This window comes from Cryptotermes secundus, unplaced genomic scaffold (assembly GCF_002891405.2).
Source record: "Cryptotermes secundus unplaced genomic scaffold, Csec_1.0 scaffold870, whole genome shotgun sequence".
Lineage (NCBI taxonomy): Eukaryota > Metazoa > Arthropoda > Insecta > Blattodea > Kalotermitidae > Cryptotermes > Cryptotermes secundus.
The window spans coordinates 1,018,523-1,034,549 of NW_019743163.1; positions in this window are offsets into that span (position 1 = coordinate 1,018,523).

Sequence of the window (16,027 nt, forward strand, 5' to 3'; positions counted from 1 at the left end):
ACAGAATTGAATGGTGATATGATCATGAATGACTGGAAAGGATGTGGAAGGAAACAGTTTTGGATTCATGAAATTAATTGGTGGCAATGAGGAAAACGCCAAATTACCTTGGGAGAGCTGGGTTCTGAGCCAAGGCCCAAACCATGTATGAAGCAGGCTTGGCAGATATGCAGCTTGGAGGTTTTGGGTTTGTGGTGTTATGTATTTTGTGAGATAGTTACTATAGGATTCTGACGATGGTATATAACACACTGATATGTTGGGATTTTGGACTTTATCCAGTGATTGAGGCTAGCTCTTTCTAAGGGACCCAACTGAATAGGTGTTTTCCTTCACCTGAGGACGGAAACAGATCCAGTTTCTGAAACGTCGTGTTTTTATTTGTTATCTTAAAAACCAGGACAATGGATAAAGTCCAAAATCCCAACATATCAGTATTTTGTGAGATGTTTCTGTGCAGCATTTGTGGTTACCTCCCATCACTGTGCATCACTATTACAGGGCTGACATCATACTCGTTGGCCTGGCTTTCAAGGGCCAGGAGCTCATCTGGAATGTGAATGAGCATGGATTTTTGGTTTGTGCAACTGTACCCTGGAGAAAGTTGTAGTTCATGGTTAATAGGTGAAGGGTACCAAGATAATTGGTGCTCACAGCATGAAGGAGATGATGTGCAAACTGAAGAAGCCAAAACTATCCTGATGTTTGTTAGGGGTGAGTTTGTCTTTCACTTAACCACATTTTTAAAAGAATGAGCTTCACATTATGCTTATCAACAGAGGCTATTTAAAATATAGAGCATCTTCTCAACGACTGTTATTTACAAACCTGTAACTGTTACCAGCTCCATGAAGCTAATTGACATCAGTGAGCCCTCTCAATTTATGGAATCCAAAGATTCATTACCATATTCACAAGAGCCCATGACTGTTCCTGTCCTGAATTAGGTTAATAAACTCTACACACTTTCACACTATTTATCTGTGATTCATCTTAATATGAAGCTCCCATCTACAACAAGATCCTCCAGGTGGTGTTTTTGCTTCAGGTTTACCAACAAAAATTCTGTATACATTTGTCATCTGTCTTATACATTCTGTGCAAATGTCATTCTCATTAATTTGATTATTATGATAACATGTTGTGAAGAATATGATTTATGAAACTAGTTATTGTGTAATTTTGTCAGCCTTGCTTCACCATTAGGTCTTCTGCTGTTACTACATATATTCCTATTGTATAAATAATGTTAAGTCATGAAGATTACTGTCATGTGGAAAATGATGCCATGTATTCTTATAGATCATTAGCAGCTATGACCACCTCAGATCTTTCAGGAGTTAGGTTAGCTTAGATCTTGATGGGGGGTAGGCGATGAGCAGAAATACCTCTTGCTGTTTCTGGTGGTATAAAAAATGAAACTACTGTAGCAAATGGAGCAGAGCCAGGTAACTGCTAGTGCCAGTGGGAAAGGTATAAAGGTAAAGGTGTCACTGTAACAGGCCTGGAGGCTCATAGGGTTGTGAGACATTGAGGCTCCCACATTTTGTAGACAGTTGGCTCACAGATGGCAGTAAGGCTGTCAGCCTTACATACTGGCCACCCTTTACCCCAAAGGAAGATTCCTGGTACCCATTTCTGTCAGCGGCTGAGTCGGCTGCAGTACCATAGTGTGACAGGCAGTATTAGGTCATTTGAAAGACCCAGTGATGTCATTGAGAACTGAACCTGTGATCTTCTGGTTTGCAGCATAGTGCCTCAACCAGCTGCACTACGACGTGTCTCACTAGTGATGATAAAAGCATACTTTGAGTTACATCCAATTCCACAAGATTAATTCTAACATTATTATTCTACCTATGTTTAGATCTCCCAAGAATTCTCTTCCTTTCAGTTTTCAAACCAAAGTTTCTGTATAGATTTCTCATTTCTCCCATGTGTGTTACATGCTCTGTTCATCAAATCCCCCTTGATTTGATCATTCTAGTAATATTTGGCCAAGTATTCCTGTATTTCAGAATTATCAGAAGTGGCTATTCAAATGGTAGTATAAAATGATGCGATGAAAAATCCATAATAAGAATTTGTATTCTTATTTGTATTCTCTTCTTCTAATAAAAGAGTTTTAAGATAAGGCATGTAGCAGGATTCTGAGAAATACAAAGGGCACAAGTAATGCAAAAGAATGTTTGTAAAAACTAATGAAAAAAGAGATTTTGAAAGACAGAGACATGTATTAAAATGCACGTGCACGTGACGTGTGTGACTCAACATTATAAGCTGGAAGACCGTGATTGTGGCATGAAGCCTGCCGGTTTATCTGCGCATGTTTGGGGAGGAAAGGGAGGGGGTAAACTGTCACAGTTTTGCCTGTAAGGTCGATCGGAAGGCCAAACTGTGTGTGTATGGGGGCGTTACTCATGGAGCTGAGCCCTTCTGGAGGAGCCTCCAATTCTGCAGCTACTCAAGAATTTCCCAGCATTTTATGGAACCCGAAGGTTCATTACCCTGTTCACAAGAGCCCTCCACTGGTCCCTATCCTGAGCCAGATTACCCAGTCCATACCATCCCATCCTGTCTCTCTAAGATCCATTTGAATATTGTCCACCGACCTACTCCTTGGTCTTCCCAGTCTTTGGCTTTCTCACCAATATCCTGTATCCATTCCACGTCCCCCCCATTCGTGCTAAATGATCTGCTCACCTCATCCTCCTTGACTTGATCATTCTAATTATACTTGGAGAAGAGTACAAGTTATGAAGCTCTTCATTATGCAGTTTTCTCCAACCTCCTGTCACTTCATCTCTCTTAGGTCCAAATATTCTCCTCAACACCCTGTTCTAAAACACCCTCAGTCTATGTTCCTCCCTTAATGTCAGAGACCAAGTGTCACACTCATACAGAACCACAGTTTCATTAGCTTAGGTCGTTTATTCAAGGAATCAGTCCAGGTCTGAGGCTTTGTGTTCATTTTCGTAACATAATGATTTTTTTATGGTCAGGAGTTGTTAGCCCCACGCCCAACCCCCAAGCTGGAGGGCCACCCTTTGTCGGCTGTCCGCGATTGCTTATTTAATATATTCACAGCTTCCCTCCAAAACTGGAGGGCGTTTCCTCCATCTGCAACATGAGGACGCGCCATGCGGTAGTGACAGGGACCCACCTAACATGGAGATAATGTTACAGAGTGTTTAAACCAGTGTTGGTGTCAGAGCTTTCCACTGTTTTGAAGTGTGGAGCAGTAAACATTTAATCATTATTAGAAATGGTCTGCACTGTCATGATTTATCAATTTCAATAAAACTGATTATAAGTTCACGTACCTGTGCTGCGTCTGCAGGATAATTTTTACCATGTTTGTCAGCACAGTTTTGTGTCTTGTTTTGATCTCATCCGTTTCATCCTTTTTAATTTAATTGCTCTAACAGTTGATGAACATGAGATGAGACATGAATCAAATGGGTTAGACTGTGGTATGTACAGTTTAAAATGCCACCTACAGATGGTACTGGACTTTCTATACAGGATATGCTTTTTCTACCCCCCACATATTGTAGTGAAAGGTATTTCATATGCTATGATTTGATTCTGAATGAGTTTAAGTAATCATGGTTTATACTCAGCCCAAAGCGTCCCAAATCTGGGCCAATGATAGCGTATTATAACCGAATTGAAGAGTACCATTTTCTGCAATGTGACCCCATGTATTCTGGTCAAAGTTTACTGATGTTCAGAGGAACATATTGCCCCCATTTTCAGGCTCACGGGTCCTCAAACAACATCGTTCCTGCATGTCTGTAGTGTAGTGAATTTTTATATTAAATTATCCATAAATATTCATGTTTTATGACCAGAAAGAATAATATTTTATTTGAATTATGTTTTGGTAGATTTATCATGGAATTGGTAACATTTATGCAAATTGTCTTTCTCACTGAAGATTCGTGTAGGATCCATACTCACTCTACCCTGATGATGGATGCAGCAAGTTCAATCGAAATATTGTTTATCTTCCAGACTAAGGGTGACGTCATGGGAAGTGTTTTGTATCTAAATCATGATAACTTCAAACCTCGCGCCTCTTTCAATCTTTGCTTTATGCGCTGCCCGTGGGATGAGTGTGATCAGTCGTATGGCATCTTTGGCAACAAACAACGCAATGTGATTGGTTACAGATTTCCACTGGCGCGCATGGCAAATGCTGTAAATTGTATGCACGTACTGTCATTCTCACATGCTCACTTCAAGATGGTGGTTTTTGTGTGTTATAATTGTGTGTAGGATATTTTAAGTTTGTTATATAACGACGTTGCCGGTATCGAGACTGTACAGCGTTGATAAATGTATGTTTGTTACGAAAAAAGTTAACCAGAAGTCCTTCGTGAAAAATGTAATGTGTTAATGAAGGTAGATGTGCTCTGGTTTCTACTCCCGCACTAATAAAGGTAGAATGGCCATGGTAGAGTCAGTCGGGTAAAAATATTTGAATTTTAATAAGATTGGGATTTGAGGGTCTCTCGAATGCAGGTATCAAAGCATGCCACATATACCGATACTTGCACCGTAGGCAAATATTGTATTTTAATGTTTAAGGCGTGGCACGCAGTAGAATAGTTGAGGGGTAAGCTACAAACTGGAAGGTCGCGGGTTCAAGTCCCGATGAGGTCATTGGATTTTTTTCAGTTGACCTAATCCTTCCAGCCGCACTATGGCCCTGGGGTTGACTCAGCCTCTAACATAAATGAATACCGGGAATTAATTAAATAATTTTCCTGGGGAGTAAAGCGCTATCATCTTTGAGCCGATTGTCTAGATCAAGGGTCTCCAAACTAAGGCCCGCGGGCCACATTCGGCCCGCGATGTGATTTTATCCGGCCCCGCGAAAGAATTGTGCAGAAATGCGCCAATGGAACTAATTTTCCAATGAGTAGCCGTGGAAAGGTTCTTTCGCGCTTCTTTCCCCTTAGGAATGAAATTGATATATTTCTTACCGAGAAAAACCATCACGAACCACTTTTATCAGATACCGAGCGGCTTTGGAAAGTAGCATTTTTTGCTGATCTGGTGAACCATATGAACCATTTGAATTTAAAGTTGCAGGGTGAAAATAACTTAGTCTGTGATTTATTTGCACTTATCAAGGCATTCAGAGCAAAGTTGATACTTCTGGAAAGCCAAGTGAAAAATTGTAACTTTGTTCATATGCTATACTGTGCAGAGTTGCATAAAAAGGGTGAAGCAGAATTTCCTTCCTCGTTTGCAAATTTAGTCATTTTAGATTTGAAAGAACAATTTCGGAAGCGATTTGCTGATTTGAATTCCAGTGCTCAGGAAATTAGATTGTTTCAAAATCCGTTTGACTGTGATGCTGCAGATGTCAAATTCAAATGGAAATTATTGAACTTCAGGAAAATTATCATATTAAAGACAAATACAAGGAAGGAAATTTGATCGAATTTTATAAATTTCTGAACTCTGAGCAATTTCCAAATTTGAAGAAATTTGCTTGTAAAATTATCTCCATTTTTGGGACGACGTATCTGTGTGAACAAACTTTTTCCCCAGCATCAAGTAGAAATACAGGGCAAATTTATCCAGTGAACATTTAAAGTCGCTACTTGTGATTAGCGTTTCAACATTTGAACCTCAATTTAATCAGATTTTAAGAATGTAAAAGAGTTCCATCATTCACATTAATTGTTTTAATATAATTTTTGATGAAAATATGAGCATTTGCTGCTACTGTCTGTTGTCATTAATATACGATAATTTATTCTCACGTACTTTGTATTTAGTTTATGAAATTCTGTGCTTTCAATAAAACTCATATACCTAGAGTTATTAATTTCTCATTTTATCCGGCCCGTTGAAAGTGCTGAATTACCTAATGTGGCCCGCGTTTCGAAAAGTTTGGAGACCCCTGGCCTAGGTAACGTCTCTCAACCCTATGGGCCGTCACGTCCTGGTACAGGCATAGCCTTACTTTTTTTTTTTATGTATTCTTACAACAATATTATATTTAAGCATCATTTATCGTATTCTTACAACTTTGCAAACTGTAGATTATACATTTTACAACATCAATTAGGAAACTTTAACTATATTTATCAAAAATGCTGATCCATTTTAACCTACATATTCAGCAAATGCATGATATATTTGTGATTTTATATTTATACACCTGAAGATTGTCAGCATGACTGAAACACGCAGTGTTCTTAATTTGCTATAACAAACAGATTGACTCATTGGTAAATTGAATGCAATCAATTTTTATATAATGGCCGAAATATTACGTGTTGTGTGACAGTACAGAAGCGTGGAATATATATTCACAACAGGAAGGAAACCATAAAAATATTCACTGGGCAGTTTGCTATTTTTGTTATAATTAATGAAATAAACATGTTCTTAAAGTAATTACTGATTTTATGTCCTTCAGATATCGCATGTAGGTGTGGGACCTCAAGTTCTTTTATGAGGGTTTTTATAACAGCAAGCGAAATCGCTTCAGACACAACAGGAGGTATTTGGAAACACAACTTGTAGAATTTGCCATTGTTTGGGATGATACAGGTAAGACGTGCAAGGTAAATGTTATTTGTAGCGTAAGAAGTCTGCAAGGGGAAGGCAGGCTCTGTGAATTATGCCAGGAACTGTGTATCATATTGTAAGTCTTTGCTTACTGGTGTTGTTTTATCTGTTGACATTCCTATTGTGTTTTTCCTTTTTTGGATCTGCAGTGCACACTTCATGTGTTGATAGTGCATGTGTTTAATTTTTAGGGTCTGCAGTTAACATCTTATTGTAACCCTTGTGTGATTCTTCATCCATTGAGAGTGCTAGTGTGTCCGTCATTTTTTGGGTCAGCTCTGAATATTTTATGGTAAGCCTTTGTTTAAGCGTTCTTATGTTGACAGTGCTATTTTTTGGGTCTGTGTGGAACATTTTATTTTAAGTTTTTTCTAAGCGTTACTTCATCTGTTAACTTTTCTAGTCACTCATGGAGCTGAGCCCTTCTTGAGAAGCTGCCAGTTGCGCAACTAATCAAGATTTTCCCAGCATTTTATAGAACCTGAAAGTTCATTACCGTGTTCACAAGAGCCCTCCATTGGTCGCTATCCTGAGTCAGATCAATTCATTCCATACTATACCATCCCCACCTACCTATGTCTTGGTCTTCCTAGTGGTGTCTTTTCTTCTGGCTTTCGTGCCAATATCCTATATGCATTCCTCCTCTCCCCTGTTTGTTCTGCTTGTCCTGCCCATCTCATGCTCCTTGACTTGGTCATTCTAATTATATTTGGAGAAGAGTACAAGTTATGAAGCTCCTCATTATGCAGTTTTCTCCAACTTCCAGTCAGTTCATCTCTGTCTGGTCCAAATATTCTCCTCAACACCCTGTTCTCAAATACCCTCAGTCTTCATTCCTCCCTTAATGTCAGAGACAAAGTTTCACACCCATACAGAACCAAAGGCAAAATTATAATTTTGTATATTCTAATGTATATTAGCGTCCTGTTGCACTGATTTGTTTGTGTCCATGATGTGTATGTATTGACTGTCTTTAGTGCACACAATCTCACTTGTCATTTCACTACGTGTTTCGGCATCACTGTGCCATCCTAAGGTGTGTTATTTACGTTAAACTATTGCACTGCTCGCCATCATGTGTCGTTTGTAAAATGATTTAAAATGTATATTCGTCATGTACTATAATAAAATTTGTTAAGATTTATCATCTTATACGTCGTACTTCAAACTCACATATTATATCATTCTTCCACTATGGGAGTCGTTCTTCCTATATTTTGTGTATACTCTGTATTGTGATGTGTCCTTCTTTTGTGGCTGCGTGCGTTGTCATGCTGGCATTACAACATCCAGCATTACAACGCACGCAGNTCTAGAAGACGGTCAGTACATACACATCATGGATTTGTATATTCTAATTTTTATGTTTTTAGGATGCATACAGGAAGACAGAAGTTTCTGGACTGAATGGTAGCAAGCATTACCCGAGTTCAGTCTCCTCTTAATTTCCTCCTGAATCAGGTTTTGATGTGTTATAGTCATTCCCAAATATCTGAACTGTGCCACATTTTCAAAACATCTGTTTCCTATCTTTATGCCATGAATTTGCCTTGCATTTTGGTGATGAGATAGCAACATACATTTAGTTTTCTTTGTGTTTACATCTACACTAACCTCCTTACTTTCATTAATTAAAGTCTGTGTGTTTCTCTTTATGATATCTATATTATCACCCAGTAGAGTTACATCTTCAGCAAAGACCAGCACCTGATGTGCTCCATTTAATTTCAGTCCCACCTGGTTTTATTGGGCCTTCCTAATGGCATATTGTAAAGCAAAGTTGAAAAGGAGTGGTGATAAAGCATCTCCTTCTTTTAGACCATTCTGGATAGGAAAATTATCAGACAACTGTTTACATATATGGACTTTACCATACGTTTCATTTAAACATATTAATCAGCTGGGCTAGTTTCATGGGTATCCCAGGCTTTACCAGAATATTGTACAATAGTTACCTCCTAACTGAATCATAGGCTTTCTTGAAGAGTATGAATAGCTAATGTACTGTCTCATTATACTCCAATTTTTTCTCCAGTATCTGATGAATTCAAAATATCTGATCAGTAGTTGGTCTCTTACCTTGAAACCCACACTGATGATTCCCAATAATTTCATCTATATATGGACTTAACCTTGAGAGAAGAATATTGGACAAAAATTTGTATGAAGTTGATAGGTGTGATATCCCAAGATAGTTGCTACCAGTCAGTTTTTTATCACCCTTCTTGTGAACTGGTACAATATGTATGTATGTATTTATTTCGTCTCTATAGATCATTGTTACATGATATAGGACAAGTCAGTTACTGTACATTGGCTGATTACAATAAGAGAATAAAGTTACAATACTTGAAATTGTTTACAATAGTTAAGATTTCACATAGTGTGAGGTGGAATCCATATTAGGTCCCGTCGGCATGTCAGCTTCCATATGTCCTATTGTGCCTGTACTGGTGATAATGTTTATGGAGAATTTGATGGAATGAGGATTGGCAGGGGAAACCGATGTACTCGGGGAAAACCTGCCCCAGCACCATTTTGTCCATCACAAATCCCACTTGACTAGACCGCAGCGGTGGGAAGCCAGCGACTAACCGCTTAAGCTATGGCGCTGCCTTTGAAATAATACTGGTGAATTTGGTGATACCACTGGTATAATAGACTCCTTCCACTGATCAGGTAATTTTTCCTTATCCCAAATAGAATTAATTACCTTATGGATCTTAGAACATAATATTTCACCTCATGCTTGAATAAGTTCTGCCAGAATTTGATCACTACCTGGCAATTTATACCTTTTCATTTTTCAATAGCACTTCAACCTCAAAATAGCTAGGATCTGGTACTAACGGCTCAGCTGTGTGTATTTCTATTTGCCTAACATTTCTGACCCTATGTACATTCAATAACAGAGAAGTAGTTCTTCCACATATTCCAAGTATTGTGGGAATCTGCAAGCAGATCACCATTCTCATCCTTCACTAAATTACGTTTCCAGTAAGAGTATCTTTTTTGTTTCTGAAGTGAACATTTGTTTAAACCTTACTTCATCTATTGACAGTTCTAATGTTCTACAATTTTTGGGTCTGCAATTAAGGACTGCCTTTGTTTAAGTGTTACTTCATCTGTTGATGCTACTGTGTGTTTATTTTTTTGGGTCTGCAGTGGGCAATTTATGGCAAGTCTTTGTTACTTCATCTATTAACAGCAATAGTGTGTGTTTCTCTTTTTATACAAGGTGAACATTTTACAGTGATCCTTTTGTTAAGTGCTGCTTCATCTGTTGGCAGTTGTAGTTTTTTTTGCATCAGAAGTGGACATATTATTGTGAGCCTTTTTTATGTGTTGCTTCATGTGTTGACAGTGCTAGTGTGTTTCTTTATTGAATCTGCATTGAAGATTTTAGCGTAAACATCTGATTAAGTGTTACTTCATCTGTTGACAGTGCTAGTGTTTTTTTTTTGCATCAGCAATGAACATTTTATTGTGAGTCTTTGTTTAAGTGTTGACTGTTGGCAGTGCTAGTGTGTTTTTTCTTCTTTTTGCATATGAAGTGAACATTTTACTGTGAGCCTTTGTTTCAGTGTCATTTCATTTGTTTACAGTTCTACTAAATGTATTTTTTGTTTTGCATCTGCAGTGAAAATTTTATTGTATGCCTTTAAGTGTTACTTTTCTGCTGTAGGTAGGTAGGTAGGCTGAAAAGTAATGCACACATGCTTGTAGAGCGCGAACGAAATGACCTTCAGAAGCGCGCCAGGTGGCATGTGGAAGTAACATTCCCCCTCAATACGCAAGCGCAGGTTTGAGCAGGGGGGTGTAACTCACATAGGGGAGAGGGAAACATGCAGACCAGCCATCTATGAACATTTACATGAACTAGGTAGTCTGGTAATGACTGGAATCGATCATTATACACCTATCGCATTCAATCGAATCGCGTAAGTGTGAGCCAATCAGAGGATCTTAAATTTCCGTTGAACGATTTTGGCTCTTCGGCGGCAGCCCCGTGCAACTCCCATGTTATTGGTTGGCAACGTGGCGGCCATGACACCTCGGTGCAATGCTTCTGCCATCTATGTTCATTTTACATGGAACTAAATGTAAAATGACCTCCTGGGCCGAGAGCACAATCGGTAAGAAGGTATGCTACTTTACCAATTATTTTGAGTGCTCCCCCCTCTACCCCCTCCAATGCTTTTTTTTTTCGCTACTAGCACTAAATACTTTTACAACCACATCTCTTGTACTGCAGTCTCTCTTTCCCTCAGGCTTTCCCACCAATATCCTATATGCATTCCTCGCCTCCCCCATTCGTGCTACATGCACTGCCAACCTCATTGTCCTCGACTAGTGATTTTTGAACAGTGTTCAATATCACTAGTCGAGGACGATGCGGTTGGCAGGGCATGTAGCACGAATGGGGGAGGCGAGGAATTCATATAGGATATAGGTGGGAAAATCATAAGGAAAGAGACTACTGGGAAGACCAAGGCATAGCTGGGTGGACAATATTAAAATGTATCCTAGTGAAATAGGAGGGTATGAATTGGACTGATCTGGCTCAGGATAGGGACCAGTGGAGGACTGTTGTGAACACAGTAATGAACCTTCGGGTTCTACAAAAGGCTGGAAAATTCTTGAGTGGCTGCACAATTGACAGCTTCTCAAGAAGGGCTCAGCTCCATAAGGAAGTTCAATATCACTTCACCCATATCCTTTGGGTTGGATTTGAGTGAATTTCTATTAAACTTTGTCCCCCACCCCCTTTCCAAAAAAAACGGAATAAGAGCCTCTGCAGCTCTGGAGTACAAGAGATCAGGCTGCAAATTATTTTTCTGGAGAAAGTTTCTCACCAGTGCCTGGAAAATCATAACCTTTCTTTCACATGAAACCTCTCTAACCAAAGGCACTGAACATTGTGAACTGTAACAAACATGGAATAGTTGTATTTAGGAAAGCTGAAGGTGGGGAAACTTGAGAAAGAAAATTCTGTTTCCATCAGATTCATATATTAAACCTCATAATTTTCTCACAACTACACTTGAGAGCCATACAGAACACAGTTTTCTGGTCACATTTAAGTATTATAAATCATATACTGTAAGCAACAATACTCACGTTCCCATTTATTATTTTCATTAGAATGATGGAATTAGGGAATGTGAAATACACTCTTTTCAACAAGACTAAGACTGCATTTAAAGATATAAAAAAATTTGATATATTCATCTTCACTAGTTCAGTACTGGGCAAAATAATATGGCAGAAATAACAACATATCTTAAACAAATGTATTGAATACTGACAATCTGGTATCCATTCATATTCTAGTTCTGTAATGGAAAGGTTTATATGGAAAAAGTAACATATCTTACAAAGAAATGTAATGAATACTAAAAATCTGATTTCTATTCATATTCCAGTTCAGTAATGGAAAGGTTTATATGGCAAAAGTAACATATAGCTTACAAAGAAATGTAATGAATACTGACAATCTGGTATCTATTCATATTCCAGTGCAGTAATGGAAAGGTTTATATGGCAAAAGTAATATATCTTACGAAGAAATATAATGAATACTGACAATCTGGTATCTATTCATATTCCAAGTCAGTAATGGAAAGATATAAACCTTTCCACTTCAGTATTGGATACATTTAATGAAACTGGTAAAGAAATAGTCCTACCCACAAAAAATCCTGATACTGATTCTGCTTCTCAGCGTTTCACACTGAGGTGGATAACCTGAACTTTGCAAGTCAGTTATAAAGTAATGCCTCTTCATTCTTACCTACACATAAACAAGACCCATGTGTTTCAGAAAACAATGAAGACAATTTCCCATACAATTCTCGGTTGAAATATAATTTGCTGAAGATAAAGGCCAGAATGAACTATGAGCAAGTAAAGTTCTAATATTCTGAGATGAAGGAAACATGTTTGCAAAGAGGGGAATAGATGGAGCTCAAGTTCAAAATAAGTTTCATGTATTTAATCAAACTGTGGTTGACCATGTTCTCATTCACTGCAACATTTTTGCAAAGCGGGAAAGAGATGGAGTTCAAGTTCAAAGTAGGTTTCTTGTGTGTAATCGAACTGTGGATGACGATGTTATCACTCGCTGCACAGTAGTTTTTCTGTTGCTGCACTGCAACTGCTTGTCACCAGGGATACTTTCTCCAACTTATGAAACATTTAATGATGCTCATGTGACTAGTTGGCACACATATTCTTCCAGTAATTCCATAACTTCTGTCAATTTCCAGGTTTGGTATGGGCAGGACATTATAAGGGAAAAATGAAGAAGCATTACTTTCCTAATGACTTACTGATGTGACAGTATCTTCATCTTCCTCTCTGTGGCCCTTTGCCTGGCTGCTTCAGTCATCATCCTGTTTCTTCGCTTACACCACCAAGGAATGTAAATTCGTGTGAGACATCTCACAATACTATCTACTATTCTTTGGTGGTGAAGCGAACAGCCAGAACACCTGATCCACTCGAAGTCAACGGTGCTCTTGATGGCAGTTGTGATATGCTGCTCCACTGAATTCAAGTGGGCAGCCTCTGTCATTATAGACTCCATCAGAGTTACAGCAGTACCAACAGTCTCCACCAGCTTCTCAGAAGGATATGTGAGAGACTGTTCTGTATCACTGCACTCCTTGAAATATATGAAGACATTGGCTGATAGCAGCACTTCAGATGTCAGGCATGTCTTGCATGCATCACAGCTGACACCATGAAGCACCTGTCTGGCAATGGAACCACTGACGTAAGCTACTGAGAACACTTCCATTTCACCAGCAGGTACTGCAGGACTCATGTCCATGTGTACTTGCTGAGTAACATGGAAACTCTCAGGCATACCAGCAGGGGTTTCCTTGTCGTGACTCGTGGAAGGATATCGTGAAGCAGTTTCAGGTGCCCTGAAAAGGGATTGTAGATTATCCAGAAGAGTAGCACCATCATCCTCACAATTAGTTTCCCCCAGTCCTCTAAATGCAAGGCCACTGATGATGCTAGTCTTCAGGGCATTTACAAACTGTCCCACAGTTGGGTTATTGTTCGAACCACAATTCAAACGAATAGCTCCAAATGTGTTCTCCAGGGGATCCTGATTCAGGTTTTGGGTGTGAAGGTACTCAAAACCCGCCTCTTTCAGTGTCCTCCACACATGCTGGGCAGCAGTGATGTCAATCAGCCACCCATTCTGTGAAGGAGGAGGATGAAGAAAGGCGGGTTTACCATCCTTGAGGAAGATCCAACTCTTTATCCCCATACTTGCCTTTTTCCAGAGCTCTATATGGGGACTGTTGTCACTGAGTGGGCAACGCAGTGTTTTCCCTCGACCAACACTTGTTCCACCATTGAAACTATCGAAGAGGTTGTCAACCTCCTCGACAAACGCAGCTGTTGCCATGTACTCGCTGCTCCACCCACCTGAATGGGGCGGGGGGGAGAAACACAGGTTAGTGCACCTCCTTACATGGTGAATTACAGTTTCTTTACATTGGAAAATAACACACTACTTTACAAAGGACTAACGTTATACAAAACTTGTACATTTCATTACATGATTCCTCATATTAAAATCTTTGCCACCTAATTCACACTGATAGTGTCATCTGCTTTTCAAATATTTTTTAATTATCCTAAAAACAGTATTTGTGACATATTCTACATAACTTGTATATGGATATACAGTTTCAGAAGTCAATTCAAGTCAGATGATGATGACGTTTGTTTGATTACAACTGGGTTCTGGGGCAGTAACTTTGAAAAGTACTCCTCATTGTTAGTCACTTCATTCATAAAAGAAACATATAGTGCTCACCTGTAGCCACTAGAGCATTGAGGCTTGCTGCAACAGTATGGCTCATGACCTGTGCAGCCAAGCGCACATTCATTGAGCTCTGAGCTGTGGGGTTCAGGTGGGTGTCTGTCAGCCTATACAACAGGCGAAACGGTCTGGTTTTGTCGATTTCATACAGTTTCAATATGTGGTCCCACTTAGCAATAACAGGAAGTTGGGTGCCCACATGTTCAGACTTCAACTGCACATCATGTTTCAGGAAAAGGTTCCGGGTGCACTTCAGAAGGTGGGGTGGATCATACACTGTTGCAGTTTCTTGATTGTGAAATCTGAAGAATGGTTTCCTTTTGGAAGCACCCAACAGTTTCAAGGCCTTGACATTGTTGGCACCCATGTCACACACAGTGGCAACCACCTTCAGGCCAGCATTCTGACAGGCGTCAAGAACCTCCTTCAAGTATTGCACAACCATCTCTGCCTTTGTGCTTCCACGAGTAAAGTAGTAAGCCACTGGCTGCTTCCACTTTCTCCGCAGGCCACGGATCATGAAGAGCAGAGCATGATTTGCAATGCTGCAAGTCCTGCCCTGACTTCCACAGTCCTCAAAACCCTCAATGCAGTCAAACTTCTGATTGAAATGCAAGTTCTCTCTGATTGACATTTCATCAAACATGAGACAACAATATCGATCTTCACCAGACATTTTCTGCAGAGACTGTTCGAGTGCATGAAACACACGAGCATTGATGCCTGTCCTAAATGGAACAGTACTGAGGAGAGACTGCAAGGATCGTCTGGATGGGAGGGGGAGTAGTGTTCGGAGGAGGATATAGGATTTGGGACTACGCTTAAGGAGACACAGAGCCAACACTTTCTCTTCGAAATCCCACCTCCTTCCCTGAGGTTTCTGCCTGCTGTTCCTAATAACTGCTGCCAATAATCTGGCAGCCTCTACACTGAGAGAAGATGAAAGTCTCTCCATAAGTGGATCACTGTCCACATCACAGAGATTTTCCAACTTCTTTCCTTTGTATTTCTTTTTCAGTTTGCAGAGTGCACTCTCCTTATTCCGAATTTGTGCATATAATTTCCTTTTCTTCGGTGTCAATTCAGAAAGCGAAGCCAAATTAAGTTCTTTCAGCAGAGAACGCCTTGCTCTCGGCTTTGAGGAGGAACTTTGACAACTGATATGCCCGAGTGCCCCATCAGAAGCATATATATTTCCAGAGCCTAAGAGATAGGAGGTTTCTTTCACTGAAGAAGTGTTGCCTGCTGTTGGTGAGGATTGGATTGCAGACATTTGAAAGGAAGTGGAAGGACTGTCTGCATGAATAGGAACAGGTGCTACAGCAGAGGGCACAAGTGTCTTGCTGTAGGTTCTGGTGGGCGGTAGGACTTTAAGATCATGTACAGGAGATAAATCTGAAGGCAAGGTATCAAAGGAAGGTGTGTGTAATGAAGTATCAGGAGGTTGTGGGAGTGACTGTGCAGCAGAATCTGTGCCATATGGAACTGCACATCTGTTAAGGTGTACCCTTTCAGCTGTAGTGAAATCACTTTCAGAGAAATGTTTGCTGCACAGAACTTTATCGTACAGCATTCTAGCAGAATCAG